Below are 11644 nucleotides of genomic sequence, written 5' to 3' on the forward strand. Positions count from 1 at the left end.
CAGCCGCTGCCACATAATGAGGTTACATAACAGTTAAACTCTTCCCTGTGTTGTTAATATCGATTAGCCCGCTCCGGCTGACGTACAGCCGACACAAACAGGGCGCTCGGTTGCCAGTCCGTCAGCTGGCAGATCAATCAGAGCCTAATGAGATAAACGAGCTCACTAATTAGTTAACGAACCGCTGGCTGACTGACACAAGCGCACACAGAGCCAGCCTGGCAGCTTCTCTTCCTGTCGGCTCATCAGGGGACGAGACAGAGCAAGAGCCCCTTGGACAAAGTACAGTTCAGCGCGTCCGGTTTGATCCTTCAAACTAACTTCACTGAAAGTGCCATTATTAATCATTAATATTGTTATTTTATCTGAGCTAGAGTTAGGACTTTAATTGTCTCAGTTCAGGGCAGGCCCGTGGCAGTGTAGGCCAATGCTAGCAGCACCTGGCAGTTCAAATGAGTAAAGGGAAAAAAAACGTCAGAAAAAAGAAAAGAAACGACAGGACGATGAACAAAAGCAACCGAAAACGTCAAAAGAAAGCGACAAGAAAGTCAGAAAAAAATGGCAATGACGTTAAAAAAGCGAGTGGTTGAAATCTTGCACACCACATTGGTTAGGGCCGACTCCGTCTCAGTTGGAAACTTTATTTGACAAACTTTACAGGTTCTTTGCTGCACTTTTCTCCACCAGAATACCTTATAATACTGCTAGAAATACATAATGTATATAATTAATGTGACTTTTTGTTGTCTGTGTTTGTGTCTTCATCGTCACAATATCATCACAGCAAACAGTTTGCCTCAGTTGGTCGACTGTGATTGACAGTTCTGCCCTCCTAACCCCGACACACTGCATGTGTGTGTGTGTGTGTGTGTGTGTGTGTGTGTGTGTGTACTGGCATAGTTTTCTCTTGTAACACTAAACTGGATACCCCTGATGTCTCCGGGACCAAAGTGTGCTCCTGCGAAAAGGACACATAGCTCGAGGGTCCGCGGGGACAGCCTTTGGAATAAATTTAGCTCAGCGGGGCAAGCCTGAGCCTGGGATGACACACACACACACACAGAGAGAGAGAGAGAGAGAGAGAGAGAGAGAGAGAGAGACAGAGACAGAGAGAGAGACAGATAGCTGAACAGACACTAACAGAAAGACAGACAGACAGACAGACAGACAGACAGACAGACAGACAAGCGGCTGTCACTAGGGTTCAAGCTAAATGGAAGCAGACACGCTACAGCTCGTAGTCAGGCCTTAAACACGCTAAGAAAACAGCTTCAGATTTGACACAATGAGTTTAAACGCTCAGAAAGTCGGTAACACTTTACTTGAAGGTATGGACATAATCATGACATGACACTGTCATAACTATGACATGACACTGTCATAAAAATGTCATTAACGTTATAAACAAGTCCTAAACGTTCATGACTTCTGTCATTAAGTGTCATTTGGTTTTTGTCATGACGAGTTGACATTTTTTTGGTTGTCTTGATTATGACAAGTTGACATTAATCAAAGTGACATTACCAGAAGTTGTCTTGGTCATGACAAGTTGACATTGAATTTGTTTGGGGTGTCTTTGTCATGACAACTTGACATTACATTTCTTTGGAGTGTCCTTATTAAGACAACTTGACATTAACCAGGATGACATTACCAGAGGATGTCTTTGTCATGACAACTTGACATAATGTCATCCTGTTCAATGTCAAGTTGTTTTAATAAGGACACTCCAAAGAAATGTAATGTCAAGTTGTCATGACAAAGACATCTTCTGGTGATGTCATCCTGGTTAATGTCGAATTGTCATGACAAAGACATCCCAAACTAATTTAATGTCAACTTGTCATGACCAAGACCACTTCTGGTAATGTCACTTTGATTAATGTCAAGGTGTCATAATCAAGACAACCCAAACAATGTCAACTTAAAAAACCGAATGACACTTAATGACAGAAGTCATACACGTTTATGACTTTTTTTTTAACATTTATGACACGGTCATGACAGTGTCACGTCACGATTATGTCGGTACCTTCAAATAAAGTGTTACCAGAAATGTCTGTTCTTCTTTTATGTTTCTTCACATATAGCTTTGATTATGGCACCATGTCACAGGTGTGACTTCTCCGGTGCAGAAATAAGGTACGGGGGATGACTTAGAGTTAGATTTTGTTGTAATTACAGTCGAGGATGACCTTTGTGTTTTGAGGTCTGACTTTAATGAACCAGAGTTTGGGGTAAACACTGTTCTCTTTTTATAATCATGCTGGATCTGCTGAGAATGTTTTCATCGTAACCTTTAAGAGCTGACGTCAGCCGCTGTCGTCAGCTGTACCTGAGCACCTGGCCACTGCTTTGTGTGTGTGTGTGTGTGTGTGTGTGTGTGTGTGTGTGTGTGTGTGTGTGTGTGTGTGTGTGTGTGTGTTGTGTGTAGCAGTCTGTTTAATGAGGGTGAACTTGAAGGTTTTGTATTTAGTCTTCTTTCGGCCTGCTGGGAAGGTTACTGGCATAAGGGTGTGTGTGTGTGTGTGTGGGTGTGTGTGTGGGTGTGTGCGTGTATGTGCGTGTGTGTGTGTGTGTGTGTGTGTGAGCTTGTGTCTGCGCATGTGTCACCTTATGAGTGGGAAGCCCCCTATACACACACACTGCAAGAGTTCTAATAATGGACATTCTCAAGTAAGTTGACTCTGCGCAAGTGTGTGTGTGTGTGTGTGTGTGTGTGTGCGTGCGTGTGTGTGTTTGTGCGTGCGTGCACGCATTGTCCCACCCCCAGGGGGCGACAGGTGCCGCGGGCAACATGAAACCCCTGCAGAGTGACACGGTGAGAGAGAGAGAGAGAGAGGGAGGGTGTGAAGTGATGGGAGAGAGAGGGAAGGTAAGAGAAAGTGAGACATGGGCAGAAGTATGTGGACGCCCAGACATCAAACCGATATGAGATCATATATAGGCGACACCATGGGCATCAATCTGCTGCTCAGGCTCGGGCGGTACCTAGTTTTTCCTACCTTGCTGATATTTGACAGGGGTGTAGGGTATATGTGTAGCCGGCGGGCAGAAAGAGGAACGTCTGAAAAACATCCCTCTGAGTTTTCTAAATACCCTGGTATACCGCCCGAGCCATACTGCTGCTGTAACAGCCTCCTCTCTTCTAGGAAGTCTTCAGATGTTGGAACCTGCAGCAGGGATTTGCTCCCATTTTAACGATCTGAGCGCACGGCGTGAAGCGCCTGGCGCAGGTGTGTTTAGGGCGTGTCCGAATCCACTTTTGCTAGTTTGACGGCAGAAAAGAAGGACTGTGCGCCTGGCGCATGGTTCAGAACGGTTGTACTTAGTGTCTTCATTAATCAGAGGTGTGTTTGGGGCGTAACATGCAATCAACCAATCAGAGATCATCTCCCATTCCCTTTAAAAGCCAGGCGCGTTTGGACCTTGGAGCATTGCTGTTATGATGGAGAGATTTGCACCGTCATATTTTTATTTGTAATCTTATGCATGTGTGTGTGCGCTGTGCACGAGCCTAGGAGCATTTTACTAATGCTCTGTTAAAATAACAATGAAATGCTGCGTTACTGACTTTAGACCAGGTTTTTGTTCGTCAATGGTGCGATAACTTCCCGCTACCTTAAGATAGCAATACGCGCACAGAATGCACCTGAACACACTTCCCTGTAAGACCAGCACGCCCAGAATGCACCTGAACACACCTCCCTGTAAGACCAGCACGCCCAGAATGCACCTGAACACACCTCCCTGTAAGACCAGCACGCCCATGGGCACGCAGATGGGCGCAGGTGCATTTGTTATTTAAACAACTCGGGCGCTGGACGGGAAAGTGACAACCGTGTCGGTCTTAAACTAGCGAAGACACCTGCGTCGGGCTTTGCGCTGCGCCGTGTGCAGGATAGGGCCCAAGAGGTCCAACGCTTATGTTGGGTGATCAGGTCTGGCTCCCACTCGGCGTTCTAGTTCAACCAAAAGGTGTAGGATGGGGTTGATGTTGAGGCCAGTGAATTTCGTCCACACCAAACTGGGAAAAGGTAGCAGTCTTGTTCAATGTATTGAATGTTGTCTTTTGGTGGTTGTTTTTAATGTAATGATGCACAGCAATGTATAGCTGCACAAGTTGCGGGTTGGACTCCAGGAAGAATAGCTGTGGCTATGGCCCCAGCTAATGAAGATCCCAATCAATCAAATGTCAGAACAGGAAGCAGTCTTCCCCAAAACTGTTGACCCAAAGTTGGAAGCACAAAAAGTGCATTCAAAAACCAGACAGCGGTGTCCACATACTTTTGGCCATGCCGTGCGGAACGGGTTGACAACATGACAGACGGAGGTGGAGTCAGCGAGAGCAGAGGAGAGAGGAAGAGAGAGAAAGACAGGGAAGCAGAGATAGACAAATAGACAGAGATAGAGATAGTTTTCACTGCTGGCATTAGGGACAGCTGGCATGTGTGTGTGTGTGTGTGTGTGTGTGTGTGTGTGTGTTATGGCTTGGTTGCATAACACTCAACTGGGTCCCCCCGTGGCTTAGAGGCTAAAGTGGTCCCTCTCTCTCTCTCTCTCTCTCTCTCTCTCTCTCTCTCTCTCTTGATTAAATTCAGTGAAGCTTTATGGACATGACTTTTGGATAAAAGAACGCGGCAAAACACAAAAAACAAGTAAAGTACTTGGGAGATGATTGGTAGACAATCAGTAAAGCCCCCGAGTTTAGCTCATGGAATATAACTGCAGCTTGAATTGCAATATTGTTCAGAAATATGTCAAATGCAGCATCATTTTAACTGTTTATTTCTCAGTAGCAACTACGGAGAGCTAGCAGGCAAGTAAATGTTTTTACAGGACAGCCTCGAATGCATCAATGTGCTGTTGTGCTACCCCCCCCCCAAGCTCAGGGGCTCGTCAGGGTCCCTTGGGTGTTGTGTAGAGGAACACCTTGTTTTAGGATTACGCCGTGTTTCCCATGGTGCTTTGCTGCAGAGATAGCCTGCTGTGGAAAGAACAGCCCTCGCATTTTCTCTGCTCCACTTCCAAAGCTGTGTGTGTGTGTGTTTTTGTGCATTATTTTATGGGAAAGCCCGCAGGCTCAGAGTTGTGTGTGGCCACGCGTAAAGTGTGTGTGTGTGAGAGAGTGAGTGTGTGTGTGTGTGTATATATTTGTGTAAAATTCCACATGTGGGCAATGGCGGGGCAGGCGTTTTCAGCTGTTAGCATGCAGGTATGCGTACGTGTGTGTAGATTGGGTTTGCTTGCTTGTGTGTGCTTGTCAGTCGACAAAGACAACAAGGAGTAACTCCGAAATTCCACCATGTTGCGGATGCGTCCCGTTCCGGTTTGGCTCCGTCGTCTGCCATGCGTCACACCACACCGGGAGCTCGAGCCGCGCCGAAAACACGTCACATGCTAGAAATAGGACCGACGCCTATTTTTCACGCAACACGCAAGCGTGTTTCCAGGCTAAATAGAATAGGAAAAGATGTTTAAATGTCATTTAGACACTAATATATTTAATAAATGACATGTTGTTGGACAGGCTCAAATAACCACTTGTTACGGTTGCTTAGGGCAGCAGGAGGACGGAGGGGAGAGGGAGAAAGAAAACACTGAAAGAGAGGCGTTCAAATGGGGAAACGGACAGAAAAAAGAGATAATGAAATGGAAAAAGGGACTGAACAGGAGGCAGGAAAGCAGAAAAGGAAGACATTTGCAGGGTAAAGGGACGAGAGATTGGCAGAATAAAAAAACACAAAGAAAAGGAAGGAGCAAGAGACACTGAAACGCAACGCGAGACAGAAATAAAACACTTTTCGGGAGACAGAAAGTCAAAACGGCAGAGAGACAAAGACGGAGACAGCGCCCCGGCCATGGACGAGACGCTTCTAGCCATATTTAATCATCAAATATTAATGCCGTAAAGATGGAATACAGGAAATTAATAATCCCCCCATTAACAAAGGAGGAGAGCGACCGAAGACAAACGGCCTCCATTCAGCCGGTTGATGGCGGGATCCAAATCAGGTTACGCTCTACCTCGTCCATCTTAACCGGAACACTTTCATATCTGCTCTGCAAATCCCTCCGTTAGTTTGTTTAAAGCCAGGACACACCGGCCAGACGGCCAACCATCCACAGAAAAGCCAGTCGGGCTGATCAGTCTCCCAGAGTCGGTCCAAAAAGTGCCTCAGAACCCACCGAAGAGACGAGACGTAATACGTCTCTATAACAGCAGGCGGCGCTGATCTGTATTATTGACATAAATATAATGGACCAATAGACACCGTTGCTCTGGACGGAGACCAGTGAAGGATATTAGAAGCACTTTTCCGGTGATCTCTTCCTTTACTGAGCAGCCTCCAACTGAGAGAGACAACGTAAATGTGACGTGAGCAACGTGTCTGAGAGTTTGAAGTCTTCTGGTAGCTGTGCCGAGAGAAATCTCAATCATTCCCAATCTTACAGAGACGGAGAGCGTAGGTATATGTAAGGAGATAACATAGGTACAGGCTAATTATTGATCACTAACATGCTAGTTAACATTAGTAATTAAACCTAAACAGCTAATGTAAGTCCAAACTGCCTGTGAGCTTCTCCTGTACTATACGGTAATTCCTCTACTGTGGGACAGTAAGTCTCGTGGTTATGACCCAATCGTTAGCTTATTTTTATAAAAGCGTCTGCTACGGAGCCATAACGTGAGCTACAAGGTAATGGAGCCTTTTATACATTGTTGTGTTTCTTTAGAAATAAACAATGGACAAATATAGTCTTTAAACGCTTCAGATGTAAAGTTATTCGCTGTCAAGTGACGTAAAAAAAAAATGGCGGTCAGTGGAATGCTAACAAGAGGTGATACCTTTGTAGCAACAAAATGGCGCCATCGGAGGTTCAAGTTCTGAAGCGAAGCTCACCCCCTTGGTATTATCGCCCAAGAAATGAAAACCGGCAGCTGATTGGACGAAAGCGTCACATGGGTTTGTTTTCTCCGTAAATTCAAAGCCAGACTGTCATGGCGGCTCGTTCAGAATACGATATCTCATATTGGACTAAAATAGTTCACGTGAAACATGTTTCTGAAAACATTTTTAGAGAGAAACAGGCCGTGCAGTTGCTGAATCTGTCTTCATTTCAGATCAACAAAGGTCAGTTTAGAAGATTTTCGTCAGATTTTGAGAGACTCTAGTCACCTCATAGCCTCGTGAGACCGTCCTGATCTCGCGAGCTCCAGTTTTCCACTCGCAGATCAGTTTGGCATCTTGAGGCAGAGAAAATTTGGAGCCGTTAGCCAAACGACCGGGCCAATCAGCGTTGATTTTGAGGTGAGTTAGGTGGTGATAGACAGATGGTTTATCCAATCAGCTAACCAGTATTTCCGCCCCTTCCCAAAAGTTCTCCAACGGAAAGTTCCCAGATGGATATGCCGAGCAAATGCAAAGCAATCCATCTGGAGGAGTCAGGTTAGTCTCCTCATCCCGCTCCCCATTTCCGGGTGAGTCCCGACGGCCCTGCCGGCAACTGAACATGTCAGGTCGGCAAAAATGAACGGCGACAGCCCCCAGACTGACGACGGCACGGGACACACCGAACAGACTCGAGTCACCGACCTCACCAGACTGTCCCACAGCCGATTATCGGGTTAGTGTGTCCCGGGCTTTATAGTCATAGCGCCGATGTTTGAGCGCGAGTGTGCTCGTTACGGTCGCCCCTTTTCAAAGGGTGAAACCGGAGTTCTGTGGGCGGTGCTCTTTCTGTTGTTGCTGCTGTTTTCAGCTGTCTTACTGACCCAGTTTCAATGCCTCTGTTGACTCCAAACACAGCGGAAACAGAAACCACATCACTTCCTCTACAGCAGGTGTTGAAATGATAGTTTTGATTGGGTTGGTTAGTGTGTTGGTTCCTCGCGCCCTGTTAAAACACCAGAGGGCAAACGTTAACGCGAACAAACTAAACCCATCGAGGCAACGGTAGAGCAGAAAGTCCTTCATCCCACGAGGTAAAATCACTGTTGTTGTCAAAGGAGTCTGGTGGATATGAAGTAGGGCTGGGCGATATGGCTGAAAACTGTATCACGATATAAGTGTTTCATATCGGTCGATATCGATAATTATTGATATTTTTTATGACCTATTTAAAATAAGGACCAGGAGAAAAATATATTAAATTTAAAAATTTTTATTTTAAACTTAACATTCCTCTGATTATAATCCCCTCAGTTATAAAAGCAGAAATGTCAACACTCAAATAATTAAAATGTAAACATAGGTCTAAAATCACAATGAACACTTAACAATTATCTCTTAACATTAAGGTGCAAAATTAAAGAATAAGTAAGAAATGCTTAATAAAGTGTCATAAAATAGTTAAATATAAGAAAATGTTAAATATAAGAAACCTGAGAAGGAACTATTTTCTGCAGGTTTAGTGCTAGGTTGGTAACCTGGCTTCTGGACAGTGCTCAGCATGTCTGCCTCCGTTATTTCTTTCTTTCTGTAGTGTTTAGTAAGGCGCTGATGCAGAGTACCTCTCCATGGTGGTCTGCTCCTTGTAGTGTTTAGTAAGGCGCTGATGCAGAGTACCTCTCCATGGTGGTCTGCTGCTTGTAGTGTTTAATAAGGCGCTGATGCAGAGTACCTCTCCATGGTGGTCTGCTGCTTGTAGTGTTTAGTAAGGCACTGATGCAGAGTACCTCTCCATGGTGGTCTGCTGCTTGTAGTGTTTAGTAAGGCGCTGATGCAGAGTATCTCTCCATGGTGGTCTGCTGCTTGTAGTGTTTAGTAAGGCGCTGATGCAGAGTACCTCTCCATGGTGGTCTGCTGCTTGTAGTGCTTAGTAAGGCGCTGATGCAGAGTACCTCTCCATGGCGGTCTGCTGCTTGTAGTGCTTAGTAAGGCGCTGATGCAGAGTACCTCTCCATGGCGGTCTGCTGCTTGTGCCGTGTTGCAGCTGCAGATGTTGTTGGACGTTGATGGCGAATACGGCTGTGCTCCAAAGTGTGAGCGCGGCTAAAGTGGTAAAACAAGTTTATGGTATTACCAGTGTTGGTCTGACGGCATTGGTCTGTCTACTGTCAGACTTATAAAATCCCCCAAAACTGCCATACGGCACTCACTTTCCACTTATCACTCCACGCCGGTTCTGTTATTGAAGAACACGAGACAGCGATGTGGCGCAACCAAACTTGATACTGTTACATGATTGGCTGCTAGAGTGTCACTCCCTACGTTGCTAGGTTACCAGAGAGTGAGTGCCGTTCATGCAACCAAACTTGATTCACAACCTCTGGTTTCTTCTGATGAAGAAAAACAAGTTATCGAACGTTTTATTGACCGCATTTTCTATTGATATTGATTACGTGTCTATCGCGATACATATCGTTATCGTTTTATCGCCCAGCCCTAATATGAAGAGAGCAATATAACCGCTTCAGTTCAACTTTTTATGTTAAGTTAAAACAATGAATATTGGGTCTGATCCTGAGTTCCTAAGTTCACATCATAATTTACAGTAGGGCTGTCCAATTAATCACAATTTTATCCAAATGGCAATGTGGACTAGTGCAATGTCCAAGTCCCAGGATGGGGCTCAATATTTGTTAAAAGCAAAATATGTGTCAGACCGTTCTGAATGTAAGTATTGTGGTGCTGCAGAGCCATCCCGGCCTACAAATCCTATCCTACAGACTACAGAAAACATCTTTGTTTGGTACGGATCCTTGCAAAAATCACACTATAATCAATTGCATTTTTTTATTTTTTTTATATTTTTCAATAAAAATGAGAAAAAAATGATCATTCCCTCCAATATCATGAATGAAATATCAATTGCAATATCAGTCAAAATAATCGCAATTAAATATTTCCGTCATATCGTGCAGCCCTGATTTTACAGACCGTGGATTTGAGAAACAGAGCGGGAACATGACGCGCCTTCTACTTGTGTTTTTGAGTAGGAGATATGAGGAATTGTTGCTCCTGATTGGCAAACACTGTGTCTGTCTCTGTGTGTCGGTCCATCAGTTGTTCCCCTTTTTGCCAACATCACACAAACGCACCAAGACATTGCAACATTAGACCCAGAGGGGCGTCCAGGCCTTGCGGGAGCTGTAGTTGTTGAACGATAACGCTCGTTATCCCCCCCACTTTGTTAAATACGACGACGGCAGGTTCAAGCGATGTGCCGTAGGTTTTGCATCCACCCCCGCGCTGACAGTTGACGTCTCTTTCTTCCTTGATCTCTTCTTCCGTTCCCTCTCGCTCCGTCCCCGCGGTGTGAGATCCTAACAGGGCGGATTATTTATTTTCAGACAGCAATCCAGATACGATCAAGTATTTATGTAAGCCGCACTCTTAAGGCTGAGATACATACAGAGCCCTCGACTCAACAGCTGTTTCATAACCGTGTGTGTGTGTGTGTGTGTGTGTGTGTGTTCTTTGGTCTTGTTTAACTATATTTGTGGGGTCCAATAAACCCGGTAGTCCGGTATACTTGTGGGGTCCCGACAGCTTTGTGGGGCCAAAATGCTGGACCCCACGAGTTTAAAGGGCTTTTTGAGGGTTAAGACTTGGTTTTAGGATTAGGGTTATGGTTAGGGTTAGTGTAAGGGTTAAGGTTAGGCATTTAGTTGTGATGGTTAAGGTGAGGGTAAGGGTTAAGGTTAGGCATTTAGTTGTGATGGTTAAGGTGAGGGTAAGGGTTAAGGTTAGGCATTTAGTTGTGATGATTAAGGTTAGGGTAAGGGGCTAGGGAATGCATTATGTCAATGATGGGTCCCCACAAAGATAGTGCCACAAACCTGTGTGTGTGTGTGTGTGTGTGTGTGTGTGTGTGTGTGTGTGTGTGTGTGTGTGTGTGTGTGGACGCTTACGAGATAGCTCATAGTCAACAATGGAGTCCTGCATTAAACATGTCCATTTAATGCATAGGAGAGAGCAGACGTCTCTCAGGCCTCGTTAGAGGTAGTGTGTGTTTTTTTTGCCAATTTATTAAATTCTAAGTGATAATATAAAATGATTTAAAGCCCAAAACATTTATGGCACAGTAGAAGGACTACCGGTACGTAAAGATAGTAGGCTGCACCTGTATATAATTCATAATTCTGTGTGTGGCAATACATAATACATAGAATACTGTATACACCGGTGTTAAACCAGGCGCAGGCTGCTGAGGTCTGCAAATACACACACACACACACACACACACACACACACACACACACACACACACACACACACAAAGAGAGAGTACGTACATATCCACTCTGACCTTATGTTTGGCCCACTGTGCATATATGAATATTTGATTCATATGAAACTCATATGAAATGCATGATGTTTTGTATTCTCAGTTTACAACAAGACGGGCAGGATACACACACACACACACACACACACACACACACACACACACACACACACACACACACACACACACCCATGAACAAAGAGAGACACTGTGGGCGAGACTCAAAAAGTGAGAGTAATTTATACACACGGAGATCTTTTCCCAAGTGGGCGTGCATTTATAAGAGCATACGTGTGTGTTGTGCGGATGCAGTGTATGCATACAGTGTGTGTGTACATCTGTAGACTTAATCTGTGTACCTATGGAGTGAGTGGCTCCCTGCTTTGTTTGTCTGGTGCACACACACACA

Source organism: Perca flavescens, chromosome 18, assembly GCF_004354835.1.
Source record: "Perca flavescens isolate YP-PL-M2 chromosome 18, PFLA_1.0, whole genome shotgun sequence".
In the NCBI taxonomy this organism is placed as follows: domain Eukaryota; kingdom Metazoa; phylum Chordata; class Actinopteri; order Perciformes; family Percidae; genus Perca; species Perca flavescens.